This window comes from Theropithecus gelada, chromosome 5 (genome assembly GCF_003255815.1).
Source record: "Theropithecus gelada isolate Dixy chromosome 5, Tgel_1.0, whole genome shotgun sequence".
Taxonomy (NCBI): Eukaryota; Metazoa; Chordata; class Mammalia; order Primates; family Cercopithecidae; genus Theropithecus; species Theropithecus gelada.
In genome coordinates, this window is record NC_037672.1 from 85,286,757 (window position 1) to 85,301,248 (window position 14,492).

At 38.5% G+C, this 14,492-nt stretch overlaps 1 protein-coding gene across 1 annotated transcript in view; it reads right to left on the reverse strand.

Annotated features, from left to right (window-relative positions):
* The window catches only part of THEGL (theg spermatid protein like), an 82,276-nt gene that overhangs the window by 25,990 nt on the left and 41,794 nt on the right, over positions 1-14,492 (reverse strand). The window lies entirely within an intron of this gene.

Genomic DNA, 14,492 nt, shown 5'->3' on the forward strand with positions numbered 1-14,492 from the left:
ATATATTATTAAAGAAAAAAATTTTTCATAAACAGTATAACTTCAGTGTACAGTGTTTATAAAGTCTACATGCAGTGATGTCCTGGACCTTCACGTTCACTCACCACACACTCACTGACCCACCCAGAACAACTTCCAGTCCTGCAAGCTCCATTCTTAGTGAATGTCCTATTCAGGTGTACCATTTCTTATCTTTTATACCATAGTTTTCTGTGCCTTTTCTATGTATAGATATGTTTAGATACACAAATACTTACCATTGTGTTATAATTGCCTACGGTATTCTGTAACATGCTGCACAGCTTTGTAGCCCAAGAGCACCAGGCTACACCACATAGCTCAGGTGTGTAGTAGGCTATACCATCTAGGTTTGTGTGCACTTTATGATGTTTGTACAACAACTAAATCTCCTACAATGCATTTCTTAGAACATATCCCTGTCATTAAGCAACACATAACTGTAAATAGTTGTGGTGAATACTGTGAAGGCATCAACTATTCAGCAGAGATAGAGGCTTCCTGGGTAGGTTTGTGAGAATGTTGAAAGTTGTGCTGAAGAGAATAGTCAGGGATGGTCTCTGTGAAAAGCTGAGACCTAGGCTGAGACTTAAAGGATCAAAACATCTTAGTGACTTAAAAATGGGGAAAGCCTTCTAGGCAGAGGAGAAAATGTGAAAAAGGCCTTGAGATGGGAAATATCTTGGTATGCTTAAGGAATAAACATTTTAAAATAAAAGTAGGATCACAGTATATATACAGTTTTATGTTCAAATTTTTCACTTAGTATTACAGCATAAATCCTTGGGTCATGAAATACAAATGATAGTATTTTTAAAGTAAATACTTTGGTAAATTAAAATGCTTACAAGAGACTTCCACTTCCAGGCATAATAGAATAATAGGGACTGGGTTTATCCCTAGAATAAAGATATCTCCAGTAACTTTTTTTTTTTTTTTTGAGACGGAGTCTCGCTCTGTGTCACCCAGGCTGGAGTGCAGTGGCGCGATCTCCGCTCACTGCAAGCTCCGCCTCCCAGGTTCACGCCATTCTCCTGCCTCAGCCTCCAAGTAGCTGGGACTACAGGCGCCCGCCACCACACCCGGCTAGTTTTTTGTGTTTTTAGTAGAGACGGGGTTTCACCATGTTAGCCAGGATGGTCTCGATCTCCTGACCTCGTGATCCACCCGCCTCGGCCTCCCAAAGTGCTGGGATTACAGGCTTGAGCTACCGCGCCCGGCCCAGTAACTTTTTTTTTGAGACAGGGTCTCACTCTATCACCCAGGCTGGAGTGCAGCAAGGCAATCATGGCCTCGACCCCCCAGGTTCAAGTGATCCTCCCACCTTAGCTTCCTAAGTAGCCGAGACCACAAGTGCTCACCACCATACCCAGCTAATTGTTTGTATTTTTAGTAGAGATGGGGTTTCACCATGTTGGCCAGGCTGGTCTCAAACTCCTGACCTCAAGTGATCCACCCACCTGGGCCTCCCAAAAGTGCTGGGATTACAAGCATGAGCCACCACACCCAGCCACCAGTCCCGTTTAAAAAAAAAAAAAAAAAACTTAAAAGCAAGCCTCAAAAATGGACAAAGGATTTGGATGAACATTTCTCCAAAGAAGGTATTCAAATGCCAATAAACAAATGAAAAAATGTTCAACATCAAAAATCATTAAGGAAATGCAAATCAAAACCACAATGAGTACTGCTTCACACATAGGAGGATGGCTGTATCAAAAAGATAATAACAAGTGTTGGTAAGGATGTGGAGATATTGGAACTCTCATTCATTACTGGTGGGATTATAAAATGACACAGTCACTTTGGAAAACAGTCTAGCAGTTCATCAAAAAGTTAAATATAGGGTTATCATGTGAAACAGCAATTCAACTGCTGCTATATATTCAAGAGGAATGAAACATAAATTCACACAAAAGCTTGTACACAAATGATCATAGCAGCATTACTTTTGCCAAAATGTAAAAAGAGGTCAATGTCTAACAACTGATGAATTGATAAATAAAATGTGGCAAAGCCATACAATTAAAGATTACTTAGCCATAAAAACAAATGTACTTATACATGCTACAACACAGATGAATCTTGAAAATATTGTGCTAAGCAAAAAAGACAGTCACAAAGAACAACATATTGTAAGATTCCATTCATATAAAATTGCCAGAATAGGTAAATTTATAGGAACAGAAAATAGATTAGTGGTTGCTTAGGGCTTGGAGACGTTGGAATAAGAATTGACTGCTAATGAGTTTAATGTTTCTTTTAGGGAAGACAAAATGTTCTAAAATTAGATTTTGATGATAGTTACACAGTCCTGTGAATATACTACCAAACTCTGATTTATACACTTTAATTTTTCATTTTTAATTTTTTTCAGTACAGAGATGGGGTCTATGTTGCCCAGGCTGGTCTTAACTCCTGAGCACAGGCGATTCTCCCACTTCAGCCCCCCAATGTAGGATTATAGGCATAAGCCACTATACTTTTATATTAAATTATATACCTTAAATGAGCAAATTATTTGGTAAGTGGATTAATCACAATAAAGCTAATTTTTTTAAAAAAAGAAAACCTCAGAAGATCAAACTGTTTAGAAATAAGGTAACTACATCCCAAAACAAAGCTCAAGAATATTTATAGGAATACAAAAACATCCAGGAGCCAGTAAGGTAAAATTCGCAATATTTGGTACCCAATCAAAAACTATCAGGTATGCAAAGAAGCAGTAAATTATGACCCATAATGAGAAAAATCAATTATTAGAAACAGACCCAGAAATGATATATTATAAAATTAGTAGGCAAGAACATTAAAACAGCTATTGTAACTGTATTGCATGTTTTCAAGAAGGCAAAGAAAAGATTAAGCATGTTAAGTAGAGATAAAATATAGAAATACCCAAATGAACCTCTAGATATTAAAAACTACAGTAGGTGAGATGAAAAATACTCTGGGTGAGACAAATATTACACTGTAGAAGAAAAGATTAATGAAGACATAGAGAGAAATAAAACACAGAGGTGAGGAAACACATTCAATGTGCTGTGGGAAAACTTCAAGCAGTCTAATATGTGTAACTAGAGCCTGGAAAGAGCCCAGAAAAAAACATCTAAAATAATAATAACTGAAAGTCTTCCAAATTAGATGAAAATCATAAATTTAAAGATCCAATGTTAATGAACCCTGAACAGAAGAAACGTTAAGAAAAAAACATTAAGATATATTATAATCAAATTTTTAAAAAACAGAGACAAAGAGAAAAATAATTAAAGCAAAATAACAGTCGAAGTCTCATCAAAAATAATGGAGATAGTGAGGCAGTATTTGTCCATCTGGAGTTCTACGCCCACCAAAAATACAATTCAAAATGTAAGTGAAATAAAGAATTTTAAGATATGCAAAGCTGAAAGAATTCAGCAGCAGCAGGCCTGAACTAAAAGTATAAGCTGGGCATGGTGGCTCACATCTGTAATCCCAGCACTTTGGGAGGCCGAGGCAGGCGGATCACTTGAGGTCAAGAGTTCGAGACCAGCCTGGCCAACATGGTGAAACCCTGTCTCTACTGAAATAAATAAATAAACAAATGAAATAAAAAACACCAAAATTAGCCAGGCATGGTGGTGCACACCTGTAATGTCAGCTACTTGGGAGCCTGAGACAGGAGAATCACTTGAAACCATGAGGTAGAAGTTGCTGTGAGCCAATATACCACTGCACTCCAGCCTGGGTGACAGAGCGACGCTTCATCTCAATTAAAAAAAAAATTATTATTAAAGAAAGCCCTCGAGGAAGAAGAAAAATACAAAATGAAATGTATAGATTTAATAGATCTACACAAAGGAATGCAGAGTATGGGAAATGGTAAGAACGCAGGTAAATATAAAACACTTTTTCTTATTTTAAAAATCTCCTTAAAAGATTTGACTGTTTAAAGCAAAAATAACAATAATATATTGTAAGATTTATAGAAGTAAAATGTATGATCACAGTGGCACAAAGGCCAGAAGTAAGGAAATGGTAATATACCATTATAAGAATCTTACACTAGGCCGGGCACGATAACTCGTGCCTGTAATCCTAGAACTTTGGGAGGCCAAAGCAGGTGGATCACAAGGTCAGGAGTCCGAGACCAGCCTGACCAACATGCTGAAATCCCAACTCTATTAAAAATACAAAAATTAGCTGGGTGTGGTTGCGCATGCCTGTAATCCCAGCTACTTGGGAGGCTGAGGCAGGAGAGTCGCTTGAACCTGGGAGACGGAGGTTACAGTGAGCTGAGATTGCGCCATTGCACTCCAGCCTGGATGACAGAGCAAAACTCCGCCTCAAAAAAAAAAACAAAAAAAACAAAAAAACTCTTACACGATACATTAAGTATTATAAATTAAAGATAGAAAGATAGACTGTGATAAGTTGAAGAAGTACATTGTAAGTTCTACAGTAACTACTAAAAAACAAAGAACAACAAGAAGTTGAATCCCTGAATAGACCAATAACAGGCTCTGAGATTGAGGCAGTAATCAATAGCCTACCAACCAAAAAAAGTCCAGGACCACACGGATTCACAGCCGAATTCTACCAGAGGTACAAGGAGAAGCTGGTACCATTCCTTCTGAAACTATTCCAATCAATAGAAAAAGAGGGAATCCTCCCTAACTCATTTGATGAGGCCAACATCATCCTGATACCAAAGCCTGGCAGAGACACAACAAAAAAAGAGAATTTTAGACCAATATCCCTGATAAACATCAATGCAAAAATTCTCAATAAAATACTGACAAACTGAATCCAGCAGCACATCAAAAAGCTTATCCACCATGATCAAGTGGGCTTCATCCCTGGGATGCAAGGCTGGTTCAACATACACAAATCAATAAACAGAATCCAGCATATAAACAGAACCAAAGACGAAAACCACATGATTATCTCAATAGATGCAGAAAAGGCCTTTGACAAAATTCAACAGCTCTTCATGCTAAAAACACTCAATAAATTCGGTATTGATGGAACGTATCTCAAAATAATAAGAGCTATTTATGACAAACCCAGAGCCAATATCATACTGAATGGGCAAAAACTGGAAGCATTCTCTTTGAAAACTCGCACAAGACAGGAATGCCCTCTCTCACCACTCCTATTCAACATAGTGTTGGAAGTTCTGGCTAGGGCAATCAGGCAGGAGAAAGAAATAAAGCGTATTCAGTTAGGAAAAGAGGAATTCAAATTGTCCCTGTTTGCAGATGACATAGTTGTATATTTAGAAAACCCCATCGTCTCAGCCCAAAATCTCCTTAAGCTGATAAGCAACTTCAGCAAAGTCTCAGGATACAAAATCAATGTGCAGAAATCACAGGCATTCTTATACACCAATAACAGACAAAGAGAGAGCCAAATCATGAGTGAACTCCCATTCACAATTGCTTCAAAGAGAACAAAATACCTGGCCAGGCACGGTGGCTCACGCCTGTAATCCTAGCACTTTGGGAGGCCAAGGCGGGTGGATCGTGAGGTCAGATCATCCTGGCTAACATGGTGAAAATCCCTCTCTACTAAAAAAATACAAAAAAAAAGTAGCCGGGCGTGGTGGTGGGCTCCTGTAGTCCCAGCTACTTGAGAGGCTGCGATAGGAGAATGGCGTGAACCTAGGAGGCAGAGTTTGCAGTGAGCCAAGATCACACCACTGCACTCCAGCTTGGGCTACAGAGCAAGACTCTGACTCAAAAAAAAAAAAAAAAAAAAAAAACCTAGGAATCCAACTTACAAGGGATGTAAAGGACCTCTTCAAGGAGAACTACAAACCACTGTTCAATAAAATAAAAGAGGATACAAACAAATGGAAGAACATTCCATGCTCATGGATAGGAAGAATCAATATCGTGAAAATGGCCATACTGCCCAAGGTAATCTGTAGATTCAATGCCATCCCCATTAAGCTACCCATGACTTTCTTCACAGAATTGGAAGAAACTACTTTCAAGTTCATATGGAACCAAAAAGGAGCCCACATTGCCAAGAAAATCCTAAGCCAAAAGAACAAAGCTGGAGGCATCACGCTACCTGACTTCAAACTATACTACAAGGCTACAGTAACCAGAACAGCATGGTACTGGTACCAAAACAGAGATACAGACCAATGGAACAGAACAGGGCCCTCAGAAATAATACCACACATCTACAACCATCTGATCTTTGACAAACCTGACAAAAGCAAGAAATGGGGAAAGGATTCCCTATTTAATAAATGGTGCCGGGAAAACTGAAAGCTGAAACTGATCCCTTCCTTACACCTTATCCAAAAATTAATTCAAGATGGATTAGAGACTTAAATGTTAGACCTAAAACCATAAAAACCCTAGAAGAAAACCTAGGCAATACCATTCAGGACATAGGCATGGGTAAGGACTTCATGTCTAAAACACCAAAAGCAATGGCAACAAAAGCCAAAATTAACAAATGGGATCTAATTAAAGAGCTTCTGCACAGCAAAGGAAACTACCATCAGAGTGAACAGGCAACCCACAGAATGGGAGAAAATTTTTGCAATTTACTCATCTGACAAAAGGCTAGTATCTGGAACCTACAAAGAACTCAAACAAATTTACAAGAATAAAACAAACAACCCCATCAAAAAGTGGGCAAAGGATATGAACAGTCACTTCTCAAAAGAAGACATTTATGCAGCCAACAGACACATGAAAAAATGCTCATCATCACTCACCATCAGAGAAATGCAAATCAAAACCACAATGAGATACCATCTCACACCAGTTGGAATGGCGATCATTAAAATGTCAGGAAACAACAGGTGCTGGAGAGGATGTGGAGAAATAGGAACACTTTTACACTGTTGGTGGGATTGTAAACTAGTTCAACCATTGTGGAAGACAGTATGGTGATTCCTCAAGGATCTAGAACTAGAAATACCATTTGACCCAGCCATCCCACTACTGGGTATATACCCAAAGGATTATAAGTCATGCTGCTATAAAGACACATGCACACGTATGTTTACTGCAGCACTATTCACAATAGCAAAGACTTGGAATCAACCCAAATGTCCATCAGTGACAGACTGGATTAAGAAATTGTGGCACATATACACCATGGAATACTATGTAGCCATAAAAAAGGATGAGTTCATGTCCTTTGTAGGGACATGGATGCAGCTGGAAACCATCATTCTCAGCAAACTATCGCAAGAACAGAAAACCAAACACCACATGTTCTCATTCATAGGTGGCAATTGAACAATGAGAACACTTGGACACAGGAGGGGGACATCACACACCGGGGCCTGTCGTGGGGTCGGGGGAGAGGGGAGAGATAGCATTAGGAGATATACCTAATGTAAATGACGAGTTAATGGGTGCAGCACACCAACATGGTACATATATACATGTGCAACAAACCTGCACATTGTGCACATGTACCCTAGATCTTAAAGCATAATAAAAAAATTAATTAATTAATTAATTAATTAAAGATAGAAAGATAGACTGTGACAAGTTGAAGATGTACATTATAAGTTCTAAAGTAACTACTAAAAAACGAACAAAAAAATTTATAGTGAATAAACCAACAAGGAAGATAAGTTGGAATAATAAAAAATCAATTAATTTAAAAGAAGGCAACAGGCCGGGCACAGTGGCTAATGCCTGTAATCCCAGCACCTTGGGAGGCCAAGGCAGGTGGATCATGAGGTCAGGAGTTCAAGACCAGCTTGGCCAACACGGTGAAACCCTGTTTCTACTAAAAATACAACATTTAGCCAGGCACCTGTGGGCACCTGTAATCCCAGCTACTCAGGAGGCGAGGCAGGAGAATTGCTTAAACCCAGAAGGCAAAGGTTGCAGTGAGCCGAGACTGTGCCACAGTCCAGCCTGAGCAACAAAAGCAAAACTCCATCTCGAATATATACATACATACATACATACGTATGTACATACATACATATGTACATACATACATACATAAGAAGGCAACAAAGAGGGGAAAGGGGAACGAAAGAAAGATGGACTAAACAGAAAACAACAGCAAGTTGGTAGCTTTAAATCTGAACATATTAGTAATCACAGTAAATGTAAATGATCTAAATACCTCAATTTAAAAACAGAGATTATCAGATTGGATAAAAAAACAACATTTGCCTATAACAAATGTACTTGTAATGTAAAGACACAAATAGGTTAAAAGTAAATGGATAAAAAATATATGTCATGCTAACAATAATGAAAAGAAAGCTGGCATAGATGTATTAACAACAGACAAAGTAGATTTCAGAGTAAAACATATGTTACCAATGATAAAAAGGGTCAATTTGTAATAATAAAGGGGTTAACTGTATCCCTTATTCAAAATGCTTGGGACTAGAAGTGTTTCGGATTTTTAATTTTTTGGATTGAGGAATAAATATGTATATGCATAATGAGATATCTTGGAAAGAGTCCCAAGTCTAAACACAAAATTCATTTATGTTTCAAATCTACCTAATACATATAGCCTGAGGGTAATTTTATAGAATATTTTAAATAATTTTCTACCTGAAACAAACTTTGTATACACTGAACCATTTGATTAACTTTCATGGATGTCCTTGCATGGGAGTGCAGAAAGAGGAATGCGTCTACTTTCCCTTATGGATGATGAATAAACTATGGGTTGTGTGCTTGTGTTTTGACCATGACCCATCACACGAGGTCAGGTGTGTAACTTTCCAGTCATGTCAACATGGAAAATGTTTTGGATTTGGAGCATTTTGGATTTCAGATTTTTTTTTTATTAGGGATGCTCAACTGTAATTCTGAAGTTTTATGCATTTAATAACAGAGCTTAGAGTACATAAAGTAAAAACCAATAGAATTGCAAGGAGAAATAGACAAATCCACAATTATGGTCAGAAATTTCAATATTCCATCATGATAACTGATAGAACAAGTAAGTAAACAGAATATCAGTAAGGGTGTAGAAAACTTGGACAAGACTACCAACCAACTTGGCCTAAGTGACATTTATAGAACACTTTACCCATTAGAGCAAAATACACATTCTTTGCAAGTGCACATCGAACATTTATCAAGATAGATCATATTCTGGGACATAAAAGAAGTTTCGAAAGGACTAGAATAATGCAAAATATGTTCTTTAGCCATAGTGGTATTAAATTTGAAATCAATAGGAAGACATCTGGAAAATCCCCCATATGTTTTGAAAACTAAATAATATACATCTGATATACATGGCTGAAACATGATATCAAAAAGGGTATTAGAAAGTATTTTCAACTAAATGAAAATTAAGGCACAATGTATCAACATTTGTGGAATGCATCTAGAACAACACTTAGAGGAAAATGTACCCCACTAATGACTATATTAGAAAAAATAAGAAAGGTCTCAAGTCAACAATCTCAGTTTCCATCATAAGAAACTAGAAAAAGAAAAGCATATAAAATAAAAAGTAAGCAGAAAAAAGGAAGTAATAAAGATCAGAGGAGAAATCAATGAATAAAAAGCAGTAAAATAATGGAGAAAATCAATGGAACCAAAAACTGACAGATCTCTAGCCAGAATGTCAGCAAAAAAAGAGAGAAGGCACAACCTACTAATACCAGAAACGAGGGGTTGGGGGGATCATCACAGGAGGTTGCATAGCTATCAAAAGTAAGAAAATGTATGAACAACTTTATGCCAATAAATTTTAAAACAGATGAAATTAATAAATGAGCTGGGTGCAGTGGCTCATGCTTGTAATCCCAGCATTTTGGGAGGCTGAGGTGGGTGGATCACTTGAGGTCAGGAGTTCAAGACCAACCAGATCAACGTGGTGAAACTCCCTCTCTACTAAAAATACGAAGAATTAGCCTGGTCATGGTGGTGCGTGCCATGCCTGTAGTCCCAGCTACTTCGGAGGCTGAGGTGGGAGGTTCGCCTGAGACTGGGAGGTGGAGATTGCAGTGAGCAGACATCATGCCACTGCACTCCAGTCTGGGTGACAGAGCAAGACTATGTCTCAAAAAAAAAAAAAAAAAAATTCCACAGATTGCGGCTTCAACAAAATTAATAAATTATCTGAAAGACACACACTGCCAATGCTGACTCAGAAAGAAATAGGTCATCTGAATAGCCCTGTATCTATAAAATAAATTTATAGTTTAAAAACCACCTCACCAAAATACTCCAGGCCCAGATGACTTCATTGGAGAATTCCACTATATAAATACCAATAAATACCAAGTCTATATACTCTCCAAGTGATTCTATGAGGACACCATTACCATAACGCCAAAACCAGACAAGGACAATACAAGAAAACTACAAACCGATATCCCTCATGGACATAGATGCAAGAATTCTAAAGCTGTATTGCATCACATACAATGTGTATATGTTCAATGTACATAATGTCTATGGATGCTCTGGTGCTATAATGGTAGAGCTGGGTAGTTGCAACAAAGACTGTGTGGCTAACTTTACTATCTGGCCCTTTCCAGAAAAAGTTCGTTAACTTTTTGTTAAAGTTATATATTGAAAGAGATAGAGAAATGGCCACCTTAAACTAGTATTTTATCTAAAACCAGACTTCAGGTAAATAATAGTATCTTCATCCTTTTCTTGTTACTTTAAACTCCCTCACTGCCTGTACCCGTCTCCTTCCCCTCCTCCAACAGTCTTTCCTCAGAGAGCTAACTTAGCAGAAAGCTTTAATCATCCAACCAGCAAGCACCAAAAGCAAATTCGAGCATCAAAAGCCTTAACAGCAGGCCAGGCGTGGTGGCTCGCACCTGTAATCCCAGCACTTTGGGAGGCCGAGGCAGGCAGATCCCATGAGGTCAGAAGTTTGAGACCAGCCTGGCCAACATGGTGAAACCCCATCTCTACTAAAAATACAAAAAAAAAAAAAAAAGAAAAAAATTAGCCAGGCATGGTGGCGTGTGCCTGTAGTCCTAGTTCTCAGGAGGCTGAGGCAGGAGAATCTCTTGAACCCGGGAGGCAGAGGTTGCAGTGAGCCAAGATCACACCACTACACTCCAGCCTCCAAAAGAAAAAAAAAAAAAAGCCTTAACAACATTCTTAGCTTTAGATGCAGTAATTAACTCATGCAATCAAGTCCATGTATATAATTAAAAATTCATGAAAATTTCATGCACGAACAAGTTCATTCACAACAATGTTACATATGCTATAAAAATTGGAAATATACTGTATCTCTAACAATAGAAGAATTACCTGCTTAATAAATTATCTACTCTTCCTTAAAAGTTTAGAAAGATTTTTAAGCGCAAAAAGCACTATATAAATTATATATTTATTATCTCTAACTCTTTAAGTAGGCTATATATGTAAATACACCCATAGTAAAAAAAAAAACAGACTAGAATATGACAAAATTAGTTCTCTGAGTTGTAAGCCTACAGTAGATTTTTGTTGCCTTTTAAAATATATTCTTATTATACAGTACAGAATTAAGTAAAATAAAGATATAAGGGAAAAGTCTAAAATAATATGAAGCAAATGTGATGCACACATACCGCAAATGGTATTGCAAATGGTGTTAGGTAGCACTTGAGTGAATTTAGAGGGAATGAGTGGTATTTTAAGACTTGTACTAGACACATGTCATTTAAATACAAATACTGAATAAATAATTTAATGATACACAAATACGGCAGCTTGTGAAGATAATATATTGATGGCTTAAGTCTGGGGAACACATTTTAAAGGAGAGAAGATCAAGGATTTTACCAGAAAGAAACCACATATAAACATACACACACACAAAAGATTCCTTTTGCTTTTTTTTTTTTTTAAAGGGCAAAAGATACATATATGCATAATTTTATTTATTTTTTCTGGAAGAAATCATGAGAAAATTTAGGCCACTTTTAGGAAGATAGACTAGGGAAAGGAAAAATTCAGCTTTTTTCTCCTCCTTGATCCCTCCCAACTAAATATAATCTCTTCTTTATTGAACTCCAAAGGCTTCTTAGTTATTACTTTAATCGACCTTGTATATCCCCCATAATAGATGATAAACTCCTTAAAAGCAGTAATAGTGTCTTACTTGCCTTTGCCCCTGTGCTATAATTTGGATATGTTTGTTTGCCTCCACCAAAGCTCATGCTGAAATTTAATTCCCAGGCCGGGTGCGGTGGCTCATGCCTGTAATCCCAGCACTTTGGGAGGCCGAGGCAAGCAGATTACCTGAGGTCAGGAGTTCGAGACCAGCCTGGCCAACATGATGAAACCCCATCTCTACTAAAAATACAAAAATTAGCTGGGCGAGGTGGTGGGCACCTGTAATCGCAGCTACCCGGGAGGCTGAAGCAGGAGAATCGCTTGAACCCAGAGGCGGAGGTTGCAGTGAGCCAAGATCGCGCCACTGCACTCCAGCCTGGGCGACAGAGCAAGACTCCATCTCAAAAAAAAAAAAGAAAAAGACATTTGATTCCCAGTGTGGTGGTGTTGGAAGTTGAGGCCTAATGGGAGGTGTTGGGTCATGGGGACGGATGCTTCATGAATGGTTTGGTGCCATTCTCGGTAGTGAGTGAGTTCTCACTCTCTTGAGCCGGGATTAGTTTTGACAGGAATGTGCCCATGAGAATGGGTTGTTATGAAACCAGATGCCCCTCAGTTTTCCCTCTTTGCACATGTCTGCTTTCCCTTTGACTTTCTTCTTCATGTTATGAAGTAGCATGAAAAGCCTTCACCAGAAGCCCAGCAGATGCCAGCACCATGCTTCTTATACTTCTCTGTTTATAGAACCGTGAGCTAAATAAACCTGTTCTCTTTGTAAATTACCCAGCCTCAGGTATTCTGTTGTAGCAAAATATTTGCTGAATTAAATTTAACAGTAACATGCCACCAAACATAATGATAAAATGTCACCAAACATGCAAAGATCATTTCTGTATTTTCTAGAAAGAAGATAAAATTAATCATGTACAACTGGTATTCTTGTGTTAAAAAAAATGAAGTGATCTTCACTAAGAAATTTGAAAATATTATTGAATTCATCTTCTTGAACAAACTTTTACAAGTAAACAAATACAACAATGATTGTAGCCTGTAAATATCATTCTGAAGCAAGTATCCACCTCAACATTAGATTAAAAAGCAGGTCTGGCGAGGCGCCATGGCTCATGTGTGTAATCCCAGTACTTTGAGAGGCCCAGGTGGGGGGCTCACTTGAAACCAGGAGTTTGAGTCTAGCCTGGCCAACATAGCAAGACTCCCTCTCTACTAAAAACACAAAAAGTAGCTGGGCATGGTGGCTCACACCTGTAATCCCAGCTACTGGGGAGGCTGAGGCAAGAGAATTACTTGAACCCAGGAGGTGGAGGTTGCAGTAAGCTGAGATCAGGCCACTGCACTCCAGCCTGGGTAACAGAGCAAGACTCTGTCTCCAAAAAAATAAAAAGTAATTCAGTTTCATATATGCTGGCCAGGTACAGTGGCTCACATCTGTAATTCCAGCACTTTGGAAGGCTAAGGAAGAAGGACTGCTTAAGCCCAGGAGTTCGAGACCAGCCTGGGCAACATAGCAAGACAACATCTCAATTAAAAAAAAAAAAATGATACAAACATGTTGAGTTGGAGATTCCTGTAGCACCTTCTTACAGGGGAAGTCAATAATTCTGAGACAGGAGAGAGGTTTAGGCTGGGAACAGGAGTTGGAGGTCACCACCACAGGAATGGAAGCAAAATTCCTATGAGGACAACTCCACCTTTGGGAAGAGTTTAGAGCAGGAAGAGAAAGCATCCAGGGACAAGACAGTGGGCAACAATGGCAAAGAAACAGAAACCCACAAAGGATATTGAGAGGGCAAGGTGAAGAAGATGGGAGGGAAGCCAGGGCGGAGAGTATCACTGAAGCCAAGAGGAGGAGAACTTAGAGAAGGAAGTGGCCAGTCCTCGGCAAGAGTCGCAACAGGTGATTTCAGTATCCCCTGAACTTCTACAGTGTCTTTCATTCTAAAATTGGAGACCCTAACTTGAAAAAATAATGGCTTCTGTAGAATTCTTCAAAGATATCTTGAAGATATGTCTTCCTAACTCTGGAAGTATCCTTGTATAACACCTTCACTTTATTATTTTTTTAATCCTCATAAATCAAAGCATTATAATAGATTACAAGTCTGCAATAGTTAAATACTAGATTTTGCTCTGGAAAAGCTTACTTGTAGCATCAGATTGGAAACAGATATAGAATCCCTAATTCTCAGTGAATTTTGACTGCACGTTGAACAATTTGTGGCTTTTAGATAAAAGTTCTATGTCCATTTTCCCTAAGAACTCAGGATAAAGGCCGGGCGCAGTGCCTCACGCCTGCAATCCCAGCACTTTCGGAGGCCAGGGCAGAGAGATCACAATGTCAGGAGTTCGAGACCAGTCTGGCCAACATAGTGAAACCCTGTCTCTACTAAAAATACAAAAAATTAGCCTGGTGTGGTGTGTGACTGTAATCCCAGCTACTTGGGA